Here is a 27,076-nt window from a genome sequence, read left to right on the forward strand (position 1 = left end):
AAATGGCTGTAGTACAATGTAACTTCACTGCTGAATGGCAATTAGGACATTTTTTTTCTGATTAATAAACTCCCCCCCCCCCCCAAAAAAAAATTGCACCGCAGAACAAAATTTTTTCTATTTCTACACCCCAAAATAAGAAATCTGACAATCACAATTCACCGCAGAAAGGCTAATGGGACGTACGTATCTTTCCTATTAATACACCACATAAATGGCTATAGTACAATGTAACTTCACCACTGAATTCCAGTTATGACATATATTTTCTCCTTTTTTTCCTATTTCTACTCTCCAGAAAAGAAATATAACAATCACAATTCACCACAGAACGGATGATGGGATGTAAATACAGTATATTTCCTTTTTCTACACCATGTAAATGGCTGTACTAAAATGTAACTTCACCGCCAAACGGCACTTATGACACATATATATATGTATGTGTGTATATATATATATATATATATATATATATATATATATATATATATATATATATATATATAAGGTGAAATAACGAGGCAGCACTTCCAGCTTTAGGTGTACGGGTGAAGACCCTAAACTTTAATCCAAGCGACGTTTCGGCCTGCTCAATGAGGCCTTTATCAAGCTACATAACAGTGCAAATAACTGGGTATATATACCCACACTACATTACAAGTGAATAGCAATCAGTGGTTACACCTGTTAACGATCCAGTCACATGACCTAAGACTACATCGTCACATGGTGTTCTGACATAATAAACATAATACTTTTACTCTTTTACGAGCATCAAAATGTGTTCATCTTGTTAGCAAAAACATAAGCAATGTGCACAACAACCACGGTACATATACAATATATAATATATAGAGGATCCAAGCCCCTTTTCTACAGTGAAACATTATATGGTGCAGTACATAAAGGGTTAAAATCATCTGCTGCAGTTGCAGCTGTACCTTATTAAAAGTTGGACGGAGCTCACCATCTATAGACATTTACAAGTCTACACCACCATGCTGTCAGCGTTGGCGTCCCCCAGTCGGCGGTGCGCATGCGCCGGACCAGACGGCTCTGGCCACGCCCCCGACAGCGCCGCGCACCCACGTCACGCTCCAATGGACCGCAGCGTCCTCCACCGGAACGCACGCAGGAGCCGCAGCTGCTGGGGGAGGGAGGCCAGACCATGTGGCTCAGCGTACGTCACACCGCAGGCGGGACCCAGCTGTTACCATAGTGATGTAAACAAGTGTGGACAAGCGGACGAGCCTAGCGCGGCCAGAGCAAGTACATGCGCACAGATCCAGACAAAAGACTGTGTTTGGAAATGGCCAGGGGGGAGGAAAATCAAGCCCAGCCACTAGCTAAAGCGATTATATCATCCCCCTTTGCCATCACCATCCACTTCATATGGTGTGGCTGTCGTGGGACACACTCCTCCCATCAACCTGCACATATTTAAGATATCGTGTATGTCAAGTCACTGACCCTCAACTGTGTGGTCAGTAACGCGCATACACCATCAATCCATCTGTACATTATAAAACAATATTGGGCATATAGTGCAATCATGTAACAGTCCCAGGCCGTCTGACGTCGTCCCGCATGTCTCCACACGTAGTTTCATTATCAAATTCATATCCAAAGGACTAGGGCGGCTCCATCCAATATCAAGATAAAAGTTCATCAAGCTAATCAAAACATCCTGAAAAAGAGAAAATAGTATCAATATATAATCAAAAGGCGTGCACTGTTACGTTTCTCCTACACCAGACTCAATGGTCGAGAACCCCCCACGTAGATGAGCACTACACATATCCTTCATCCATACAGTTCCCACCTACACTCAGCATTGAGGCCATCCGGCTTCAGTGTGTGTAATCTGTGTATCCACATGATCTCACGTTGCTTCAACAATCTTTCCCTATTGCCTCCCCTTTTAAGTGGGGGGATATGGTCAATGACCCTGAATTTAAGATCCCTTTCTTTGTGCCCTGCTTCAACAAAGTGCTTCGGCACCGGGAGGTCTCTCCTCTTCTGACGGATCGAAGAGGAGAGACCTCCCGGTGCCGAAGCACTTTGTTGAAGCAGGGCACAAAGAAAGGGATCTTAAATTCAGGGTCATTGACCATATCCCCCCACTTAAAAGGGGAGGCAATAGGGAAAGATTGTTGAAGCAACGTGAGATCATGTGGATACACAGATTACACACACTGAAGCCGGATGGCCTCAATGCTGAGTGTAGGTGGGAACTGTATGGATGAAGGATATGTGTAGTGCTCATCTACGTGGGGGGTTCTCGACCATTGAGTCTGGTGTAGGAGAAACGTAACAGTGCACGCCTTTTGATTATATATTGATACTATTTTCTCTTTTTCAGGATGTTTTGATTAGCTTGATGAACTTTTATCTTGATATTGGATGGAGCCGCCCTAGTCCTTTGGATATGAATTTGATAATGAAACTACGTGTGGAGACATGCGGGACGACGTCAGACGGCCTGGGACTGTTACATGATTGCACTATATGCCCAATATTGTTTTATAATGTACAGATGGATTGATGGTGTATGCGCGTTACTGACCACACAGTTGAGGGTCAGTGACTTGACATACACGATATCTTAAATATGTGCAGGTTGATGGGAGGAGTGTGTCCCACGACAGCCACACCATATGAAGTGGATGGTGATGGCAAAGGGGGATGATATAATCGCTTTAGCTAGTGGCTGGGCTTGATTTTCCTCCCCCCTGGCCATTTCCAAACACAGTCTTTTGTCTGGATCTGTGCGCATGTACTTGCTCTGGCCGCGCTAGGCTCGTCCGCTTGTCCACACTTGTTTACATCACTATGGTAACAGCTGGGTCCCGCCTGCAGTGTGACGTACGCTGAGCCACATGGTCTGGCCTCCCTCCCCCAGCAGCTGCGGCTCCTGCGTGCGTTCCGGTGGAGGACGCTGCGGTCCATTGGAGCGTGACGTGGGTGCGCGGCGCTGTCGGGGGCGTGGCCAGAGCCGTCTGGTCCGGCGCATGCGCACCGCCGACTGGGGGACGCCAACGCTGACAGCATGGTGGTGTAGACTTGTAAATGTCTATAGATGGTGAGCTCCGTCCAACTTTTAATAAGGTACAGCTGCAACTGCAGCAGATGATTTTAACCCTTTATGTACTGCACCATATAATGTTTCACTGTAGAAAAGGGGCTTGGATCCTCTATATATTATATATTGTATATGTACCGTGGTTGTTGTGCACATTGCTTATGTTTTTGCTAACAAGATGAACACATTTTGATGCTCGTAAAAGAGTAAAAGTATTATGTTTATTATGTCAGAACACCATGTGACGATGTAGTCTTAGGTCATGTGACTGGATCGTTAACAGGTGTAACCACTGATTGCTATTCACTTGTAATGTAGTGTGGGTATATATACCCAGTTTTTTGCACTGTTATGTAGCTTGATAAAGGCCTCATTGAGCAGGCCGAAACGTCGCTTGGATTAAAGTTTGGGGTCTTCACCCGTACACCTAAAGCTGGAAGTGCTGCCTCGTTATTTCACCTTTTGTATATCGTGGAGGAGTGGCCTACCTCTGTGGGGATTTGCACCCAGTCCACTAACTCTGACTGTGCTGCTGCACTATTTGTGTTATATATTTTGTCAAGGCTGATTTTTCAGCCTGTAATTGTGGGAGGGGCGGAAGTCCTATAAATTCCCACACGCTCATCCATTCCACATGGGCGTCTTTCATGCTAAAGGCTTTTCCTGTCAGAGGCTACATCACAGTCGCGTAACAACCAGGCGTCTAGCTAGGTAAGCTTGTGCTGTGGGCGCTCCAGCTGCCCACCCTTCTCCCTCGGGAGCCTCCGGTTTCCCCCCGCCCCACTTTCAAACAACTGCTTACGGTCATTCCTATCCGTCCCGGGGTATGCGGTGCTCCGCACGTGCAGGCGGACGTCGCATCCGGCAGTAAGCTACATTTTCGGGTGACAATAAACAATTTTTTTCTGTCATAGACCCCTGCTCTACCAAGACAGGTTAATAAATTTCACACATTTTTCTATTACATTCTTGGGTTGACATTATACAATTTTAGACGTGAATAAACCCCTGCTCTGCATAGGTGACAGTGAATAAAATTTAATAAATTCTTCAGTAATTAATGCGCGCCACATCCTTTCATTCAATGCTTAAACTTTAAAAAGTTGTCACACTTTTATGCTTTAATAATTTCTCCCATAATTCAACTCTATAATTTTAAATTTGAAAAAATGAATCCTCCCTTGGATGTGGTCTCTCTTTCTCACGCTCCCTCTCCGGCGTGGAACCCTGATTCCCCGCCACCCGTGATCACCATGGTAGGCGCAGAAAAGAACATTGAAAGTTCATAGAGCAGATATCAAATTGGATCGTGAACATCACAGGGGCGTGCAACATGGTGGGGCAATAAGTTTGCACACGCCTGCACGAACTGAGGGGTTCAGCCACTGCAACTTCTGGGTCTCCAAATTGGGCACATGGCCTGAGCTTGTCCTTTACCCCTTGGAGGAGCTGGCCTGCCCTGCAACCAGTGTATTGTCTGAACGTGTGTTTAGCACGACTGCAGGGGGTTATCACAGGTTATATTTCCAAATGTTTTGGGGTGTACCCTAATTTAAAAAATAAAATTTAAAACCAAAAACCAATGTAGGCTACCTCCTCCTCCACCGCCGCTTCCACCTACACCGCCACATCCACCGCCTCCTCAACCTCCTACTCCATATGGACCTCGTCCTCCTAGATCAATATTTTATTTATTTTTTTACGTATTTTATGTTATTTAAAGTCATTTCCCTATCCACATTTGTTTGCAGAGCACTTTCCATGCTCTTAACCACATTTTGATGCCATTTGCAGCCCTCTAGCCCTTTCCATGACATTTTTACAGCTCAAAAGTTCGGGTCCCCATTGACTTCAATGGGGTTCGGGTTCGGGGTCAAGTTCGGGTCCCGAACGTAAACTTTTTCGAAAGTTTGGCCAAACCCGAACATCCAGGTGTCCGCTCAACTCTAGTTGTGAGCTCTAAATTGAATACCCCTGGTTTCTAAAAAGCAGGGGATTGCGCAGCCTTAATACCCCATTCATGTGTTATGCTGCTGTAGAGGGCCTCAACATCTATGGAGGCCAGCAGAGTAGACTCCTCCACAGCAGCATCCTGAATTTTGAGAAGTAAATCCGTTGTATCTCTAATAAAGGAAGGAAATGAGGATACGAACGTACTAAGGACTTTATCTACATATACACTAATATTCTGGGAAAGAGAATCAATCCCGGAAGAGGTGTCCATGGGAAGAGGTTTAGGGAGGGACATATAGGGAGAATATAGGTGACTATATCTTATTCTCCTGGCCCCCTATTTTGAATCTTGGAAGAATAACCTATGTAGCCTTCCGTCTAGATCCCCTAGTACCTGCCTATGGAAACCCTCTTTGCAAATTTCAGGCAACTACCATGCTGGGTTTTATCAACAAACCGTGAGTAATCTCAGATAAACAAATGTTTATATGGTTCTGAGATAATGAGTGTGCCATATGTATCTGTATATTTGACCCACGGGGTCTAAGCATGATTTTAAAATAAATTAATAAAAGTTATATTTTATATTAGTGGGAAGGTGTTTCAAGTTGGTACTAATATATACTCCCCCTTATGTTTATACACCGCCGAGGCGGCATGATGATTATTTGATTATGGCAGGTTTCCTTAAAGGACCTATTAATACAGACAGTTGGTTGGAGGAGGAGGAGGTGTTCTCGGAGCAGGAAGGTACTTATGAAAAGAGTGGTTAGTGTTCACTTAAAATGGTATTCACAGACTTATATGATGATTATAAAGAAAATCTAAAGTCCTGGTGGGAGACACGTACCTTAGAAAATTATATTAAAAACAGGATTATACTAAAGGATTGAGGATACAACTTATTCCTGCCCCGTGGTCTTGCTCACCACGTCTAATTGAAAAATGGGAAAGGGAATCTATTGATAGTTCTATTAGATTTATGAAGGTTCTGCTGGAAGAAAAGATAGAAATCCTCAGTAACACCTGCAGTAAACTTAATAAACAAATAGAACTAGCACTTACATTTAAAAGTGACCGTGACTTTAACAGGAGGAAGGCAGGGGCGTTAGCGGCATGACGTGAGGATGCTGACGTGTCGCGCTCCCTCCCCCTCCCTCCCGTGTGCTATGGGCCTCGGCGTTTAGGCGTGCAGGTGCAAGTGGACCTCAGCTAGCCTTTGGTTGCTGGGATTACTTGGTGCTGGGCCGTGCTGTGCCGACGAATGAGACGGTTGACTAAGGCCTGACCTGCCTGGACGGGTGCGGACGGAGCGAGTACCGCTTTGGTGCTGGGTCAGCGTATATCGGACTTGGCGTCTCTGTGGGCGTGTCTGACTGCTCCCCTAGGAGATGATCGTTGCTGCGGAAGCAAGGGGGCCCTCTCTCAGCTGGCGGATAAGGAGGACGTTACGGTGGAGATCTGCAGGTACCTCTTCATAATTATTATAGCCTTATGAATTGGCAGAGTATGGTGGAGTAAAAGGGTCCTGTACACCGGTAAGCCCGCCCAGAGAGCGAAAGGGGTCTGAAGTTTTATTCCTTAGGCATCGTTCCTTTGGTTGCTTTCGTTGCTGAGAAGATATAGCACCCACTTGCAGGGGCGCCTCAGACCTCTAGCATCGAATCTGAAGTGGCTGAAGCGGCTGGCAGAGCAAGGGAGAAGGAGAAGGGTAAATGGTAAAACAGCATTGTAAAGCACCGCATGAGTAGCTGGGACTTTCTCATTAAGAACAGAGGGGTAGATGCTGGTCGAAAAGTATATTGGAAGAAGACCTTAATCTGATGTGGAGCTGAAGGTGTCTATACCTGGGGCTATAATATCTGACAGTAAAGTTGGAGAGTGCCTCCGAAAAAGTGCGCAGCCGAGGACTGTCAATGAGTCTTTTGTGCGGTTATATGTATGGTTCTGGACTTTGCCCTATATTGCCGGAGTAAAAGCTATATCGCTTTGGATATGAAAGTTTGGGATCCTGCTGCCTTCCCTTTTTTTTTTTTTTTTCCTTTCTGAGTTTTCCCCTCAGTTAATTCGGGACTTGGAGGATGTGAACAGAAAGGAGATAAGGAGTGATAAAAAAGATGTGTAAATGGAGAAGTTTGATCTGAAACATTTAGAGGAACTATTGATCCACCATCCTTGCGGGGACTGTTTGTAGGGGAATAGAGACTTGTTTCTTTTTTGTGGAAAATTTAAGTGTGTGTTTTTCTCCCTTTTTTTTTTTTTATCTATCCCTGGTGGTTTAAATATGCCTCCAAAGTCATATAATAGAAAGTGTATAGGTACTTCCTCACCAAGTGGGGGAAAGGGGAATAGTACAGTAACTGGATTAGATAAATATTTAAAATCCCCCCCAAAAAATTAAAAGCTCACTGAGGGGAAATAAGGAAAGTCAGAGAGAGGGCGGGGATGCACCTGATGCAGAGAAAAGTGGAGGGGGTGAAAATAGGATAGGTACTGGAGAAGGTATGGAGGAAAGAATAAATTCAGTAGATAAAAAATTGATGGAAATTCTAGGGGCGGTACAAAAATCTAATCATAGCCTGGAGGAGTTGACTATGAAGATCGCCTCAGCACAGGTGGATCTTACTATTATTAAAGAGGAGATGAATAAAATCAGGGAAAAAGTAAAAGAGCTGCAGATATCCTCTGGAGGAATGAAAAAAGATATTGAGGGAATAAAAAATAGAGTAGAAGTTATAGATAAGGGAAAAAAAAGTCCTCTTAGAGAGAATTACTACAATGGAGGATATGTCTCGGAGATCTAATATTTGATTAATGGGATTCCCAGAGGGGGTGGAAAAAGAGGATACAACTGGGTTTATCCAGCAGTGGCTGAAGGAGAGTTTTAGCACAGAGGATTTTTCCCAATGGTTTCTAGTTGAGAGAGCCCATAGGATTCCGGGGAGACCCCCTCCTAAAGAGAGCCCACCCAGGGCAATCTTAGCTAAAATATTAAGATCCAAGGACAGAGATGTAATAATGAGATCAAAAAGGAAAAAGCAGACAATAGAGTATAACGGCAATAATATAGAGATATATCCTGATTATTTTTGAGCAACCCAGGCAAAGAGACGTGAGTTTGGAGTTGTAAAGAAAAGACTTGCTGCTGCCCAGATACAATACTCTTTGATATACCTTACGAAGCTGCGTGTAGTGTATCGGGATCAAGTCTTTTATTTTTTTGACTCCCCAGACGAAACAGTGGAGTGGTTGGATGCCAAAGGGATAGGCTCATGAAATTAAATTGGAATACATGGGAGAGGGAGGGGAGGGTGAGGGAATGGGCGGAGTGTAAGAGGTGGGTGAGATGTCTGATCTCTGCCGACCAGTTGTGGGGCAAGGGGGGGGGGGGGAGTGGGGTGGGAAATGGGTGGGATGGTTGTCATGATGGATCCAGTATATATAATGTGGAAGACATATCTGAAAAATCAGGTGGAAGGCCCACATGAGTAGGATTGTAACATGGAATGTGCGTGGACTGGGAGAAAAGGTTAAAAGGGTGATGGTTTTTGATATTGTCACTAGACATCTCCCGGCAATTGTAGGATTGATGGAGACACATAATACACAGGATAAGAGGAATTTGTTTATGAAGAAGTGGGCCAAGTACCAGTATCATTCGTGTTCTCTACCTACTCGCGTGGGGTCAGCGTATATATCCATCATGACGTAGACTTCCACCCATTGGATCAGAAAGTAGACGATAGGGGTAGATATTTATTTCTACATTGTCAGTGGAATGGCATAGTGTGTATTATGGCTTTTGTTTATATACCTCCGCCATTTCCTTATATGTTATACACTGCTTGATTGAGTTTGCAGACTCTAGAAGTAAATGTCCAGTACTAATAATGGGAGATTTTAATAATGCTATGAGTAGGAAGTTAGATAGATTCTCAGTAACTTCGAATGAAAAATATGATACAAATCAACAGACATTACTTGAAAGAATATCCAAGGAACTATGATTAATAGATGTCTGGAGGTACCTCTATGATAATAAGCGGGCCTTTTCGTGTTTTAGTCGTGGTTGCAAAATAATGTCAAGAATAGATTTGGCACTAGTCAGTTCGGAACTGATAGATCAGATAGTAGGGATGAGGTATGAGGTTAATAGTATATTAGATCACTCTCCTATTAGTCTTACATTTAAAAAGAAAAGCTGTAGGTGGAAAGGTCGAGAGTTTCGATTAAACACGCATTGGCTGAACCTGATTGATAACGATGAAGGCACCAAGGTGGATATTAGTACTGGCGTATTAATTTAGGATCTACACAAAAAGGCTACGTATGGGATGCCTTTAAAGCATATTTACGTGGTGCCTTTAGCGGTAAAATTAGGGGGTTAAAACGCGGATTCGCTAAAAAGGAGCTGGGAGATAAAATAAAGGAAATAGAGGAAGAACTCCTTGTAAATAATGTATCTGAATTGGTGGGTCAGCTAGAAGAGACGAAAATCACATTAAAAAACTACCTGGCAGATAAAGCACAACAAAACCATTTTTTTTGAGGGGGCACAATATTTTAGTGAGTCTGGAAAGCCAGGGAGGCTGCTGTCCTCACTTATACAAAATCAAAAGGAAAATAATAGAATCAAGAGTGTTCGGAGGAGAGATGGGGGGATAACGTTCAACCAGGAGGAAATTGAATGAGAATTTGTTGAATACTATAGGGATCTCTACTCCTCAGAGGGGGTAGGAAATTATGGAGATATAGAACTCTTCTTGGAGGGCATATCGCTCCCGAGACTCTCCAAGGAGGATAGTGAATTTCTTAATGGTCCTATTAAATTGGAGGAATTACGGGAAACGGTGAAATCCATTCAGGGTAATTCTACACCTGGCTTGGATGGTCTCCCCTTTTAGATATATAGAAGATATGGAGAGGCGATTCTTCCATTTTATTTGCAGGTGCTGAATGAATCAATGGATAAGGGTCGTCTCCCTGCGTCTTTATCAGAGGCTGTAATAACTTTGGTCGGGAAAAAGGGGAAGGATGAGAGTTGGGGGGACTCATATCGCCCCATCTCTCTTCTCAACACGGATTTTAAAATGTTTGCTAGACTATTAGCAAATGTCATGGTCTTACCTCCTTGCTGTTCCCTTCGTTTGACATGTGCTGGCGGCCATCTTGGTTTCTGGGTTTTCTTGTAGCCTCCCACCCTGCGGCTCCTCCTTCCCACTGGGAGGAGCTGGATGCCTAGCTCATATATATAGGAGGTCTGTGGCTTCAGTTCCTTGCTTGGTCCTCCTGTGTTCACATGCTTCCAAGACTGCTGCTGCTTCTGGTTCCTGATCCTGGCCTCGTCTGACTACCCCGTTGGTTCCTGATTCCGGCTTCGTCTGACTACCCCGTTGGTTCCTGATTCCGGCTTCGTCTGACTACCCCGTTGGTTCCTGTTCCTGGCTTCGTCTGACTACCCTTCTGGTTCCTGACCTCTGTCTCCGCAAGACCCTGCTTCGGTTTAGCCATCCGTTCGGACTTTGCTACGGCTTGCTCTTCAATAAAACCTTCTTATTTTCCACTTATCTCTTGTTGTACGTCTGGTTCATGGTTCCATGACATTAGGACCAAGCCATGAATTCTGACGGTACAGGGCCACCCTCGCTACCTACGCTGGTTGCCAGACTTGATCAGCAGGATCACCTGTTGGGTCGGTTCGCTGTGGCGTTGCAAACCCTGCTTGAACGCACGGCTCATTTAGCTTCCGTTGCCGATGGGTCGGTTGTCGCTCCTGGGCCCGCTCCTACTGCCGCTCCGGTTGTTGCGCCAGAGTCTACCCTGACACCTGTTGCTGCGCCTGTGGTGTTTCAGGGTATGACCGGTTCTGCCCCCCTTCCACAGCGCTTTGGGGGAGAGCCAACTCAGTGCCGAGGTTTCCTTAACCAGGTGGGCATTTACTTCGAGTTGCTGCCACATGCCTTTCCTACTGAGAGATCAAGGGTGGGCTTCTTGATCTCGCTGCTCTCGGACAAGGCCTTGGCCTGGGCCAGCCCTTTATGGGAGAACAACAATCCGGTGGTTGCCGAGTTTTCCGGTTTTGTTGCTTCTCTTCGGAAGGTATTCGATGTGCCGGCTCGTGCTGCCTCTGCTGCGAAGCTCCTTATGTCCATCAGACAGGGTTCACGATCCGTAGCTGAATACGCCATTGAGTTTCGTACCCTGGCAGCAGAGGTGGGCTGGAATAATGAGGCTCTGGTCGCTGCTTTCTCTCATGGTCTCTCGGATGCCTTGAAGGATGAGGTTGCAGCTAAGGACCTACCAGTGGAGCTCGAGTCTCTTATTTCTTTCCTGATTTTGATTGACACCAGACTCAGGGAGAGACCTTCCTTTAAGGAGAGCCTGCGGAGGTCTCCTAACAGATTGGCGCCTACGTTTGCTGTCCCACCCGTGCCTCCCTCTCCTCCCACGCCTCCTGGGGATGACTTGTCTGGGGGTGAACCCATGCAGCGGGGGTTTGCTCGCCTGTCTGAGGGGGAGAGGGTACTCCGGAGACGCGAGGGCCGATGCATGTACTGTGGTCTCGGTGGGCATTTTCGGTTGGCATGTCCGAACCGTCCGGGAGAACGCTCGCACCTGAGGTCCTGTCGGGGGCAGATCTTGGGTGGAGTCTCCTCGTCCCCGGTTTCCCGTGTTGACAAACCACTGATCACGGTTGTCCTCTCCTGGGTCGGGGGCTCGGTGACGACCCAGGCGTTGGTGGACTCTGGTGCTGGTGGTTTGTTCATTGATAGAGTGTTCGTTGCCACCAATTCCATTCCTCTGCAGCCTCGAGGTTCCCCACTGGCTCTTGAGGCGATAGACGGCAGACCCCTTCTGCCGCCACACGTGACTCATGAGACCCTTCCAGTGGGGATGGCCATTGGTGCCGTTCACAGAGAGTCGGTCTGTCTCCAGGTTATTTCGTCTCCACACTACTCGGTGGTCTTGGGGTACCCCTGGCTCCAGAAGCATAATCCGACTTTCGATTGGAGATCGGTCGAGATCCTCTCGTGGTCACCGCAGTGTGGGGCTAGTTGCATCCATGGGCCTGTCAAGTTGCTGTGTACTTCCTCGGACTCTCTGTTGCCTCCTGAATACGAAGAGTACCGGGATGTATTCGATAAGGTGCGCGCGGTTGCCCTACCTCCGCACCGCCCATACGATTGTGCCATAGAGTTACAATCCGGTGCCGTTCCTCCTCGTGGCAAAGTCTATCCACTGTCGGTAGCGGAGAATGAGGCCATGGAGGAGTACGTGAGGGAGGCGCTTTCACGCGGACACATTCGCAAATCCTCGTCCCCGGCAGGGGCTGGATTTTTCTTTGTGAAAAAGAAGGGCGGCGAGTTGAGGCCTTGCATCGATTACAGGGGTCTCAATCGCATCACGATCAAGAACGCTTACCCGATACCCTTGATTTCCGAGCTGTTCGATCGCCTCAAAGGGGCCACGGTCTTTACCAAACTCGACCTGAGGGCGGCATATAACCTGGTAAGGATCAAGCCGGGCGATGAGTGGAAGACCGCGTTTAACACCAGGACCGGTCATTATGAATCCTTGGTTATGCCCTTTGGGTTGTGCAATGCGCCCGCAGTCTTCCAGGAATTCATCAACGATGTTTTCCGTGACCTGTTGCAGCAGTGTGTGGTGGTCTATTTGGATGACATCTTGGTATATTCTGCATCCATGGAGGCCCACATTCTGGATGTCAGACGAGTGTTGCAACGCTTACGAGAGAACAAGCTGTTCGGTAAGCTTGAGAAATGCGAATTTCACCGATCCCAGGTAACCTTCTTAGGTTACATCATTTCCGCTGAGGGGTTCTCCATGGATCCTGAGAAGGTTTCGGCTGTCTTACAGTGGCCCCAGCCCAGTGGGCTTCGTGCCCTGCAGCGCTTTTTGGGCTTCACCAATTATTATCGGAAGTTCATCAGGGACTTTTCCATGCTAGCCAAGCCTCTCACGGATCTGACCAGGAAGGGCAGTAATCCCCAGGTCTGGCCGCTCGAGGCCATCCGAGCTTTTGAGGCTCTAAAGTCCGCCTTTGTGTCGGCTCCGATTCTGTCGCATCCCAACCCTGGGTTGCCTTTTGTCCTCGAGGTGGACGCGTCTGAGACGGGAGTAGGCGCCCTTCTGTCTCAGCGTAGAACACCAGAGGGTCCTCTGCTTCCTTGTGGGTTTTACTCCCGGAAACTGTCTTCCGCGGAGTGCAACTATCAGATTGGTGACAGGGAGTTATTGGCCATCGTGCAGGCCCTTAAAGAATGGAGGCACTTGCTCGAGGGCTCGGTGGTTCCGGTTCTCATCCTGACGGACCACAAGAATCTGACCTACCTCTCTGAGGCCAAGAGATTGACACCACGTCAGGCCAGATGGGCTCTGTTCTTGTCACGTTTTAATTACGTGGTCTCCTACCTACCCGGCTCCAAGAACATCAGAGCGGATGCCTTATCACGGCAGTACTCCGAGCTGTCCGGGGAGGAGTCGATTCCGACTACGGTCATACCCCCGAATCAGATCCTGGCCGCTATTCGCACCAGCCTGACTTCTCCTCTGGGTGAGCAGATTTTGGCGGCTCAATCTGGTGCTCCCTCTGGGAGACCCAACGGCAGATGTTTTGTGCCTGAGGAGTTGCGCACTCGGTTGTTGCGAACCTACCATAACTCCAAGGCCGCGGGGCACCCTGGAAAGAATCAGCTGTCCTGGGCGGTTTCACGTCTGTTCTGGTGGCCTTCTCTACGTTCCGACATCGCCGCATATGTAGCGGCATGCTCCGTTTGTGCCCAGAGTAAGTCCCCTCGGCACCTTCCGTTGGGCCTTTTGCAACCCATAGCCACCGGGGAGCGTCCATGGTCACACCTGGGGATGGATTTCATTGTGGACCTCCCTGCATCCCGAGGCCATACGGTCATTCTCATGATTGTGGATCGGTTTTCCAAAATGTGCCACTGTGTTCCTCTCAAGAAGTTACCCTCTGCACAAGAGTTGGCCTCGATTTTTGCCAGGGAGGTCTTCCGGTTGCACGGTTTGCCCAAGGAGATTGTGTCGGATCGGGGGAGTCAGTTTGTGTCCAGGTTCTGGCGCGCCTTTTGCTCCCAGTTGGGGATTCATCTCTCTTTCTCCTCGGCCTACCACCCTCAGTCCAATGGGGCCGCAGAACGATCCAATCAGGCCTTGGAGCAATTCCTTCGTTGCTATGTCTCCGATCACCAAGACAATTGGGTTGACCTCCTGCCTTGGGCTGAGTTTGCCAGGAACACGGCGGTGAACTCTTCCTCTGGGACGTCTCCCTTCATGGCCAATTATGGGTTCCAACCTGCCGTGTTACCGGAGGTATTCTCTCCCCAGGATATTCCGGCTGTGGAGGATCACCTTTCCGTCCTACGTGCTTCTTGGGTACAGATCCAGAGGTCCCTTGAGGTCTCTGCGCAGCGCCAGAAACTCCAGGCTGATCGCAGACGAGCGCCCGCTCCTTCCTACCAGGTCGGAGACCGCGTATGGTTGTCCACCCGCAACCTCAACCTTCGAGTGCCCACTCCCAAGCTGGCGCCTCGCTTTGTTGGTCCCTTCCGAGTGCTTCGCAGGGTAAACCCGGTAGCCTATGCCCTTGCGCTTCCTCCTGGCATGCGGATCTCCAACGTGTTTCATGTCTCCCTGTTGAAGTCACTGGTGTGTAATCGTTTCACTTCCTCGATTCCTCGGCCTCGTCCGGTCCAAGTGGGCAATCGTGAGGAGTATGAGGTGAGCAATATCCTGGACTCACGCCTGGTCCGCGGCCGGGTGCAGTTTTTGGTCCATTGGCGTGGTTATGGTCCAGAGGAGCGTTCCTGGGTTCCCTCCGCAGATGTCCATGCTCCTGTCTTGCTCCGAGCCTTCCACGCACGCTTCCCTCAGAAACCGTTCCTTACTCCGCGGAGGAGGGGCCCTTGAGGGGGAGGTACTGTCATGGTCTTACCTCCTTGCTGTTCCCTTCGTTTGACATGTGCTGGCGGCCATCTTGGTTTCTGGGTTTTCTTGTAGCCTCCCACCCTGCGGCTCCTCCTTCCCACTGGGAGGAGCTGGATGCCTAGCTCATATATATAGGAGGTCTGTGGCTTCAGTTCCTTGCTTGGTCCTCCTGTGTTCACATGCTTCCAAGACTGCTGCTGCTTCTGGTTCCTGATCCTGGCCTCGTCTGACTACCCCGTTGGTTCCTGATTCCGGCTTCGTCTGACTACCCCGTTGGTTCCTGATTCCGGCTTCGTCTGACTACCCCGTTGGTTCCTGTTCCTGGCTTCGTCTGACTACCCTTCTGGTTCCTGACCTCTGTCTCCGCAAGACCCTGCTTCGGTTTAGCCATCCGTTCGGACTTTGCTACGGCTTGCTCTTCAATAAAACCTTCTTATTTTCCACTTATCTCTTGTTGTACGTCTGGTTCATGGTTCCATGACAGCAAACCAATTGAAAAAAGTCCAAACCCATAGAAAAAGTAATCCACCCAGACCAATCAGGGTTTGTGCCAAAACGTCAAGCCCAAAACGAATATCCGACGGGCCCTGTTGAATATCCAGATGGGTGCGGAGGGGGCCCACTCCATCCTGTCGTTGGACGCGGAAAAAGCGGGGAGTGGGCATACCTCTGGAAAATAATGTATGAGATGAACGTAGGGGAAAAATTCATCAGATGGGTACAATTACTGTATAGCTACTCTAAAGTGAGGATTAAAGTTAATGGGGTGACATCAGAGCTGGTTACATTACAAGGAGGTACCAGGCAGGAGTGCCCCCTCTCCCCATTATTGCTTGTAATATTTGTTGAACCCCTGGCCTGTAAGGTCCGAGCTGATGAGAAAATCAAGAGATTTGGGGGTTGGGGTGTCTCAGATAAAATATGTTTGTATGCGGATGATGTTTTTTTTTTTTTTTTTGAAGGGGGGGCACCCATAATGCCTTATTTAATGAAGTTATTTGACCAATTTGGACAAATATCCGGATTTAAAATAAATTGGACAAAATCAGTCCTACTCCCAATAGGATATGAAATAGAGCAGAAGGATATAAATGTAAAAATATTGAAATCCACGGACTCATTTGAATATCTTGGAATAAAAGTGAGCTTGAGGATTCAGGATTATATTGAACTCAATGTTTCTCCCCTTCTGAAAAGGGTTAAAAATAAAACAAGTACTTGGCAAAAACTATTGTTGCGGCAGGCTGATCGAATTGCTATTGTAAAAATGGTCCTGCTACCGCAGATTCTATATGTCATATCTTCATGTCCTGTGTGGATAGGGGACCACTTTTTAAATGTATTGGAAAGATTGATTAATGATCTCATATGGGGGAGGGGGCATCTGTTGTTTTTTTGGAGAAAGAAGGAGAGGACCAAATAGGCCCACCCTATCATTTGAGGGACAGAGACAACACACAGAAGGAGGAAAAGCGCAAGTAGATGAGAATTGTATTAGTAATCTAACAAAGCGGGTACTGACTTCTGATGAACTACAGGTCCTCTCTAAAGGACTTTTTTTTGTCCCTACTGTGAACTTTGACGCATTTTTATGGTTGAAGGATTTGAGCTTACTCACTCATAAATTAAAAGTTCTATAGGAATAATGACAGGGATGAGTGTGCCAAATTGGGCATACCTCTGGACTGCCTTGAAGATGCCAGGTTATTGGTATCCCTCAGTGAGAGTCCAGACCAACAGAATGGACAGGGCCCATTTACAGGCCTACATCCAAAGAGCAAAAGGATGCCCCCCCCCCTCAAGAAAATTTGGCAATTGATATTTTTTATAGATTCGTGACACAAGAAATGGAAAAAATACCGTACATGCACACGGTGATCAACAATGGAATCTTTTGTGGAGTGAAAGGGTGGCCCCTAATGGGCTACAAAGGGACAGCAGCATTATTATGAAACCCTCAGATAAAGGGGGGAACATATTTAATGTAGAAATGTATAGGCGATTTACCTGTGGAACGCTTTTGCGTTCCAGCGTGTATCTCTCCTACCTATCTCCACTACAGAGGATCTTTCTAGCCTGTGGAACGCAGTTACATTTCCGGTATTGGAACTTCCAGTCCTTGAAGCGCACAGAGGTGACCGAACTTCCGGTCTATGGAATGCATTATTTTATTATTATAAAGATAATCGAAGCATGTAGTTGTGGAGTGGGAATGGAAATCAGTGTTTGGGGCCCTCTATGCTGTGGAGATGAGAGGGAAGTTTTTTTGTTAAGATCTTATTCTGACAGTATCACAGGAGGAAGTGGGGGGGGGGGTGACTAATTGGGAGGCGATGATATATAAGGCGCTAATATTGAAGTGAGCATTGAGACACCTGACATCTTAGAAGCCTGCATCCTTGCTCAAGTCCCCAAGTGGGTCCTGATTGATGGGCACCAATGTGAAAATCTTTATCGTGAGATTCTAGCTAGGTATATAGATTTCAATATACATCCCCTGACAAACCGGTCTCTAAATCACGGACTGGGGAAACGCTGCGTCGGGATACATTTATTTGTCATATGGGATACATTTATTTGTCATATATCTACCAATATTTACTGGTGGGATACATCTTTTTGTCATATATCTACCAACATTTACTGGTGTTTTAGTGGCACACTAACATTATATACTCAGCGGGCCGTTTAACCATGTTTTTCTTAAACCCTATTAGACTCTAGGGTTAAACAGGGTTTTATAGACAAGGCACGAGGACAGGGAACCCCTACTATTAAGGGGTGTCCCTGGGCAGAGGTTTAGGGAGGGACATATAGAGAGAATATAGGTGACTATATCTTTTTCTCCTTGCGCCCTATTTTGCATCTTGGAAGAATAACCTATAGAGCCTTCTATCTAGATCCCGTAGTACCTGCCTATGGAAACCCTCTTTGCAAATTTCAAGCAACTACCATGCTGAGTTATATCAACAAACCTTGAGTAATCTCAGATAAACAAATGTGTATATGGTTCTGAGATAATGAGTGAGCCATATGTATCTGTATATTTGACCCACGGGGTCTAAGTTATATTTTATATTAGTGGGAAGGTGTTTCAAGTTGGTACTAATATATACTCCCCCTTATGTTTATACACCGCCGAGGCGGCTTGATGTTGATGAATTTATGACCTCCACAGTACCTTATCTTAACAGTGATATCCACAACAACCCGCCCCCCTAATAGTGGCCTCTACAGCAATCTTCCCCTTAACACTGACCTTCATAGTGGACCGTCCCCTTAACTGTGACCTTCACAGCAGCCTGCCCCCTTAACTGTGACCTCCACAGCACTCCGCTCCCTTAACAGTGTCATCCACAGCACCCTACCCCTTTAAAGCAGACTTACAGCAGTGAAGGAAAATGGCTGGGTAACCTGGTGTAAAACTGTGTGCCTGTGAGCTTCTATTGGCTGACAAGGGTCATGTGACCGTGTTTATAGCAGTTGAGAAGAAAGACCTGCAGGCTTCTATTGGCTAATGTAGGTCACTTGATGGTGCCATATTTGCAATTTCGTGATTTTAAATGCGGCGGTGCTGATTCCATTAGCGGACATACATACATAAATACACTCAGCTTTATATATTAGATATATAACTATATATGTATACAGTATAGTCTCTGTATGTTAGTAATATATAGTCACTAAATGTATTATTATTCAGGGGTAGAAATCATTTTTTGTTTTCTTCCAGAGGTAAGTGGAGATCTTGATGTTCCTCAGTGCCATAGTCATGATGAAGAACAGGCAGAGTAGTAAGTTTTAGAATTTTCAATATTAAAGAGCACGTGTCCACATGATCAACCCTAGTAAACCATACTGCCTGGTAGGGTTGATCATGCTGTGTACAAGGATCTGTCTTTTATTTTTATGCTAATTAGGTTCCTTCCCGGCCCTTGTCTGAGCCCCCCCTGGTCCAGATCGTGACTAGCCAAAGGAGTGGGTTTACACAGGAGGAGGGAGTTGTGAAGCGTTGGGAGGGGGGGGGCATACAAAAATTTGCCGTGGAGCCCAGTCATTTCTAAGCTATGCCCCTGGTCAACCAGCAAACATCCCACTCACTATCATCCCACAGACTCCAACAGGGAAGGTGGTCAGCGGTAATGGGTACAACAACCTGGTCGTCCTGAATCTAGGATAAATAACACATGGTCCATGCATGGTGCACATCATCAACCTAGTTGTGCAACGCCGTCTATATAAGTAACCTGGCTTGAGCAAGGTGCTGGCAATGTCCAGGAGACTGTCCAAGCATTTCAGCCATTTTTACATGGCAAGGAATGCTGCCCTCGACTTGCAGCGACAGAATGGCCTTCGACTAAACTACTTATTCTGTGATGTGCCAACTTGCTGGAATTCAAAATTGCACATGCTCGAGCAGCAGAAAGCTGTGAATTATTTTATCATGCACCAAACCGAATCAGCATCAGGGAGCATGTGTTGCTTCTAGGTTAGGCAGTGGAAGCTCATCCAAGATGCCTGTCTTGTGCTAAAGCCCTTTGAAGAGGCCACAAAGTTTGTCAGCAGGGACATCTGCAGTATGAATAATGTCATCCCCCTCATATTTATCTTAGAACAGATGCTGATTCTCATGCAGCAGGGGACAACAGTGAAAGAACATCTAATGCATCTTTCTGTCCGCCCTGTAGCTGTTTGGGACCCACAAAAGGAAATTTTCTATGGAGGACAAGGATGAGGAGCTGTGACTGCAAGAGTAAGAGGAGTCAGAGATGGAGGGGAAGGAGAACGATGATGACGATGGCACCAGCCAAGACACCTAATAGTCTCAGTGAGGGGTAGAGCTAGAAAGAACTGGATCCTTGAGCACACTGGCCAGTGACAGGTGTATCATTGACATCAAACAGTCTGATGATAACTGGATAGCCATGCTTTTAGATCATTGCTATCAAAGCAAAATTCGGTAATGTTTTAATTCCTCTCAAAAGAAGGCAAAATTAAGTTTTTGTTACCAGGAAACACTGTGTACGCAGCTTGCCGCAGCTTCTGGAGAGCAAACGCCTGCCGCCAGTCTAAAAGGGAGGCCCCTCTCCTTCCCCACAAAGTTACCCCCCACCCGTCACCACAAGCAGCAGAAGCAGCAGCAGCAACAGCCATTTCAGTGTCCTCAACATGATGGAGCAGTTTTTCAACGTGCCACACCAAGCTGAGGCAAGTTAGCAAGCCTACGGCTCCTGCCTCCTCGACCAGGTTCCCACCTTCCTACACTCTGGCCAGTCTGTGGGGCATACCCTGTTCCCTGACCCCATGGATTTCTGGGCAGGCTGACTGGAATAGTGGCCCAAAGTGGCACAGCACATTCTCTTTGTTTTTTTCTTGCCCAGCCTCCAGTCAGGGGCGGATTGGCCAGACAGGGAAATTTCTCAGTGGGCCGATGCCCATGGGGCCTCCCAATTCCTCCTCTCTGCCGCTGGCCAGGTACATAATAAGTGCTCAGCGGTAATTAACCCTGTGAGAATCAGAAACTCATGTACCCCATCAGCGACCACACATGCACTCTGAATTCAACTGCTGTGGCACACATTTCACCTCTTAAGCCCCCTGCTCCATATCTTAATCAGAGACAACTGGAGGAGGACAGAAAATGGCATCTAATGATGGCCACTACAGAACGACAACTTTTGGGGCAGTATATTATGCTGCTTTGTGGTATATGCTTCTGCTGGGACAGTATTTTGCACTATGGTATTGCTGGCCCTGCCTATTTGTGTTGCCCCGCCTTCTGCTAGTTTGGACACCCCTACGACATGGGGCCACTTTTAGTTTTTTTTTTACAGGACCACTTTAAGTACCAGTCTGTCCCTGCCTCCGGTGTTATCTCAGAGAGGGTTTTCAGCACTGTGGGGGGCGAGGTGACACCCAAACAGATCAAATTGTCCTCTACCAGTGTCCAAAACATCACTTTTGTCAAAACCAAGCCTGGGTTCGGGAAGATTTTCACACTCCTCTGGCTGAGGCTGATAAATAGATATGGCCCTGCTGACAGTGCCCCATCTTGCCACTGTTGTTGCCTATCATCCTGCACCCATCATGCCACTGCCACCATCATGCCACTGCTGCGGCCTGCCAACCATTATGTCCTGTATGGATGTTTCTGCCACCTCCATTATGCCACCGCTACCACCATGCCACTGCTGTGGCCTAACAACTATCATATTCTGTACAGCTGCTGCTGCCTCCATCATGCCACTGCCGCTGCCTGCCTGCCAGCATGTACCAAACAATTGCTACTGCTACCACTGGCTCAGCTGCTGCTGCTGCTGCTGCTCCTCACTGCTAATTTGCTACTGCCACAACCATTAACACCACGCAATCTGCCACTACTACCACCACTACTACCACTACTATTACCATTATAACTACAACTATTACTACTACTACCAATAGACAGCCGACCTACTGCTTTGTATGTTCCATGCTATGGTGCTTTGCTGTCGCTACTATGCCAGTGGATAATAACTTTCCCATTCCACATCCACACTGCACTGCTGCTGCTCCCAATTAAAAGGGAAAATTTATAAAGGCTTGTTCACACCGAACCTCTTCTTAGAATTAACAGTTGTGTGTTTGGTATGGACAGGCATTCTGACCCTATCAAGGCATAATTTTTGGACACTACGTTTAAAAAAAAAAAAAAATTTCATCCCATAACACTGTGTGTGTTTAAACATCATCTGCACCGATAAAGGACAATTTTTGGAAGCTTTGGAATATGGAAATGCATAACAAATGTGACGGTGTGGTGTGTTTTTAAACACGCTGTATGTTAACGCCCTCAAACGTGTGTTTACCCATAGCTATGTATGTCAGTGTCTCTCAAACATGATTTAGTATTTTTGCCATTGCGTTTGAGAGCTTGGGGAGGGAAGAGGGAAAAAGGTGAAAAAGAAAAAATTCATAAAAAATAAATTAAGGAGATAACAAGTTTTCCCCTCCCAAAATTTTCTGTCTGAGGAGGCTATAGGGTGTTATATACCAGTTTGCAGGGCAATTCGAGCCACTTTGGTTCCGTCCAAATCGATTTCAGTCCGAATAAATCTTTTTGAAAAATTTGGCAAAGCTGAACCAAACCAAATCTCAAGTGGTTCATTCATCTCTAATTGGTACCAACCATGTGACAATCCTGTGAAACAGACCCTGTCATTTTAAAGTCCTTAAATATCAGAAATAAGGGTCTGTCTATGACATTACTTACTAGAATCGGCGGTGTACTGTATGCCATCTATATACGGTGATTTGTCTATGTCAATCTTTTTAAGATTTCACTGCACTTCTTCCTGTGTCAGACAGGCTACATTTAATGGAGAGTTTATTTTTTGACACTCTTCATTTAATCTGACATTTCATTTTTCTCAGAAAATACAGTAGAGAAAAAATAAATGTGCTTTCTCCTCATTGCTCTCTACAACTGTTTCTTAATCATTCTCATCAATCAAGCCAACCATTTATATAATTAAATAACATTTTAGGGTTGATTTTACTTTAGTTCTGGACAAGATCCACAGGTTTCCATTTCCCAGTCTTTATCTGGGTAGTTGAAGTCCCCCATGATAGTCTCAATGTGATTTGCCCTCTCATCTATTTCCTTAGTAGTAGGTTTTCTGGTATATTAAGTGGTTTATAACAAACTCCTTTCAGGATTTGTGTTGATCAAGAACCAAAGTGCTTGGGTGCTCGGGTGCTCTACCGAGTATAATAGAAGTCAATGGGAGAACCCGAGCATTAAACGAGGCACCCCCTGCTATGAAGAGGGGAGGGTGCCTGGTTCATAGGAAAAGGTCAGAAATTGATGAAAACACCACCGAAATGGTTCAGGAACAGCATGGGGAGGATGTCTAAATGCATCTTGGACTCCAAGGTCACTGGTGGGAACAATGTTGTCTGAGTAGTACTCTACTTTTACACACTGACAATAATACGCACAAAACCGGGGAAAAAAATCAATTTTACAGGAAAAATTGCTAAGAAACATTCTTTCCTGTATATTTACTTGTATATAACGTGCAAGTGCTGCCAAGAATTACAACGAAGAGGTACTCCGATACAACCTGTATATCACATAATGGAGGGCCTCATTCACATTGTGGTACAATAGTTCAGGTAGTGGGACTCCTACACTCATAAAACCTATGGCAGTGAAAGGGCTGCCAAAAATTACAAGGAATCGGCACTCCAAAACACCCTTTGTTACACATAAAGGAGGGCATCATACACACCCTTGAAAAATTATGATTGATGGCCTGCTGATGACCCTCAAAAACTTTTGGAGTCAGGGCCTACTGATCTGACCATCTAAAACATTAGCGGCGAGGGCCTGCATTGGTGACTCTAGATAACCTCTGGCCGATTGCACGTCCCTGTGACGGCGAAAATCTATTCGGATGTCTGCCCTATTAACTTTCGATGTACTTTTCTGCATCTAGCATGGTGATCATGGGTAACGGGGAATCAGAGTTCGATGCCGGAGATGGAGCCTGAGAAACTGCTACCAAATCCAAGGGAGGTCAATGGCTGAAATCAGATTGGATGTTATTGCCTTGCCACTTTTTTTTCCTAATTGTGAACCACAAGGTGGGTCAAGTTATTAAAGCACAAGCGTCCAAGGAAGGCAGCAGGTGCGCGCCAATTACCCACTCCCGACTTGGGGAGGTAGTGACGATAAATAACAAGAGGCCCTGTTATTAGAATGACTACACTTTCTGTTAATGAGGATCTATTGGAAGGCAAGTCTGGTGCCAGCAGCCGACTTGCTCCCGGCCTCCACAACGTTCACCCAGTGTGCCGTCATGGTGAGAATTGTGTTGACCAGACTCTTGGCTACTGAGACTGGACTTGTAGGTGAGGGCCTGCTGCCGCTTTGTTGACTCTAGATAACTTCTAAGCGATCGCACGTCCCCATTTGGATGTCTGCCCTATAAACTTTGGAGCAATTTTTCAACTAGGAACTTCTAAGATAGAACCATTTTGCTTGTCCTCTCCACCAAGGTAATGATAGCACAGGTAGAAGGGTGTGGGCAGCACAACTGTCTGTAGGGTACGGTCGGAGAGCCAGCGGCTGTGGGGGCGATCCACCTCCAAAGTATAAAAATGAAAAATTCCATAGCACATCCAAGTAGTAAAAAGTTGAAAAAGTCTTTATTCACCAGACACGCAACGTTTCGATCCGCTCAATGGGATTTTTCTCAAGCAGTGACTGCTTGAGAAAGATCCCATTGAGCGGATCGAAACGTCGCGTGTCTGGTGAATAAAGCCGTTTTTCTACTTTTTACTACTTGGATGTGCTGTGGAATTTTTCATTTTTACACCAAGGTAATGAGAGATGAGAAGTTCTCTTTGCAACGTGGGTCGAGAAGGGTGAACAACCAGTAATCCGTGTTGTTCAAAATGCGTATAACGTGAGGGTCATGGGAAAGGCAGCCTAACATGAAGTCAGCCATGTGTGCCAGAGTACCAACAGGCAAGACTTCGCTATCATCATCAGGAGGATGACTGTCCATCTCCTCATCCTCTTCCACCTCTTCTGCCCACCCACACTGAGCATATGAAATTAAACATCCATGGGTACTACCCTCTGTAGCGGCAGCAACCGCCTCCTGCTCCTCCTCCTCTTCATCGTCCAATTCGCGCTGAGAAAATGGACGGAGTGTGGTCTGGCTATCACCCTGTGTAATGTCTTCTTCCCCCTTTTCCACCTCTTCCACATGAAAAGAGTCATCCTTAATTGTGAGCAGCGAGTGTTTGAGTAGACACAGAAGTGGGATGGTTACGCTGATAATAGCGTTATCGCCGCTCACCATCTGTGTTGATTTCTCAAAGTTTCTTAAAACCTCACAGAGGTCCGACATCCATTGCCACTCCCTTTAGGACGTGGGCTAGGCATGGTATGTGCGTGAGCTTGCCGAGCTCCAAAGCACCCACCAAGTTACGGACATTATCACACACAACCATGCCTGGTTGTAGGTTGAGTGGTGAGAGTCACAGCTCAATCTGGTCTCTTATCTCTTGCAACAGCTCTGCGGCGGTGTGCTGTTTGTCCCCTAAGCATTTTAGCTTCAGCACAGCCTGATGAAGCTTCCCCACTGCAGTGTTACACTGCTTCCAGCTTCCAGCTGATGGCTGACTTGTGCTGCACGCGGAAAATTTGGAAGTGGAAGTGGAGGAGGAGGCAGAGGAGGAGAAGTGGGGGTTGGAGCCACTAATGTAGGTGGTGGCGGAAACCCTGATGGAATTAGGGCACGCAAACCTTGGCTTCGGTAGCACCTGTGCTATCCTAGGGTACAACTCACTCCCAGACTTCACAATGTTCACCCAGTGTGCCGTCAGGGAAATGTAGCGTCCCTTGCCAAATGCACTTGTCCATGTGTTCGTGGTTACGTGGACCTTCCCAGTAACTGCGTTGGTCAGGGCACGTGTGTCGTTTCAGGACATATGTTGGTATAAGGCGGGCACGGCACACCTTTAAAAATAGTACCGCAGGACGGCCTCTGACATCAGGCGGCGGAAGGCCTCAGTGTCCACAAGCCTAAATGGCAACATTTCCAGGGCCATTAATTTGGAAAGGTGCGCGTTTAGTGCTATGGCCTGTGGGTGGGTAGCTGGGTATTTGCGCTTGCATTCAAATGCCTGGGGTAATGATATTTAAACGCTGCGCTGGGACAGGGAAGTGGATGTGGTCGCTGATGGTGCTTGCGAAGGTCCAGGTGCACGGTGGGAGGCATCCTCGCCTGCGCCTTCGACAGGCGATTGGCCACCACGTACCATAGGGGAAGAGGAGGCAGTAGTGTGACCCGCAGACACAGATTATGGACCCAGGAGTTCGTCCAACTTATTACAGTGGATGCCATGTGGCGGATCATGCTGATGGTGGTGAGGTTGCTAGTGTTCATGCCCCGGTTCATTTGGGTGTAGCACAGGTTGCAAACTACTATTGTTTTGTCGTCCGCACTTTCCTCAAAAAAGCGCCATACTGCGGAACACCTACCCCTTGGCAATGGAGATTTCCACAAGGGGATGCTCCATGGAACAGTTGTGGGCCTGTGTGGTGTGGCCCGCCTTCTCCCTTTTGCCTCTTCCAGCCAGTCCACCACCTCCTCTTCTACTTACTCACTCTGATCATCCTCTTGATTTGTTGACCTAACCACAAACTCAGTGATTGACACCTATGTCGCATCCTCTTCATCAACTTATCCGGTACGAAGTGTTCTGGAAAAACATAGCCGGTTTTCCGGTCTGTGCATGGGCAGACTTTTAAAAATGTGAAAAAAATAAATGCCGGATCCGTTTTTCCGGATGATCCCAGAGAGGCGGATCTGGTTTTTTTATGCATTTGTCAGACAGAGCCGCATCCGGAAACAAATAGTATCCTTTTGCACACGGATTTTCAGATCCGGCAAGCATTTCCGACAACGGAACTGCCTGCCAGATTCCTTTTAATGCTAGTGTGAAAGTGCCCTTATTTAGGCAGTCACAGGGCCAAAATTGGCCAAAATAACTCAAGTATGAACTCAGCCTTACAGTTCGATGTTAGCGTCAAGAAGAAGCGCACTCCTTTTACACCATCGCCACCTGATTCCACATAGATGTAAACAGAACCTGTTCTATTAAATGCTTATACAAGTAGAGCCCCTCGGACAGAGTGGAGAGGAATCAGCAGTAAGTTTGCGTTGCCGTCACTGATTAATTTGCCTTTCCTCTGATCCGTCAGAACAATAACCCACAAAAAACGGATCCTGTCTGTGGAGCATACTCCTTCACTCGGTCAGCATTTGCTCAGTAATCCATCAATATTACTAATGCCAAAAAAAACAAACAGAAGTGGATCTAAAACAGAGATGACACGTGAATGGAATATTTGCATGTCTTCTGTGTTTTGTACCCACTCCTGCTTTTGGCTACCAAATCATAAGCTAATTCTGATGGGACCATACAGGCCTTACAGCTGTTACACAGACAGAATCCGTTGTGCATCTGATTTTTCCTTCCTTCTGACAGATCAGAAAAAGTGTCAAACAAATG

The sequence above is a fragment of the Bufo gargarizans genome, chromosome 5 (genome assembly GCF_014858855.1).
Source record: "Bufo gargarizans isolate SCDJY-AF-19 chromosome 5, ASM1485885v1, whole genome shotgun sequence".
Taxonomy (NCBI): domain Eukaryota; kingdom Metazoa; phylum Chordata; class Amphibia; order Anura; family Bufonidae; genus Bufo; species Bufo gargarizans.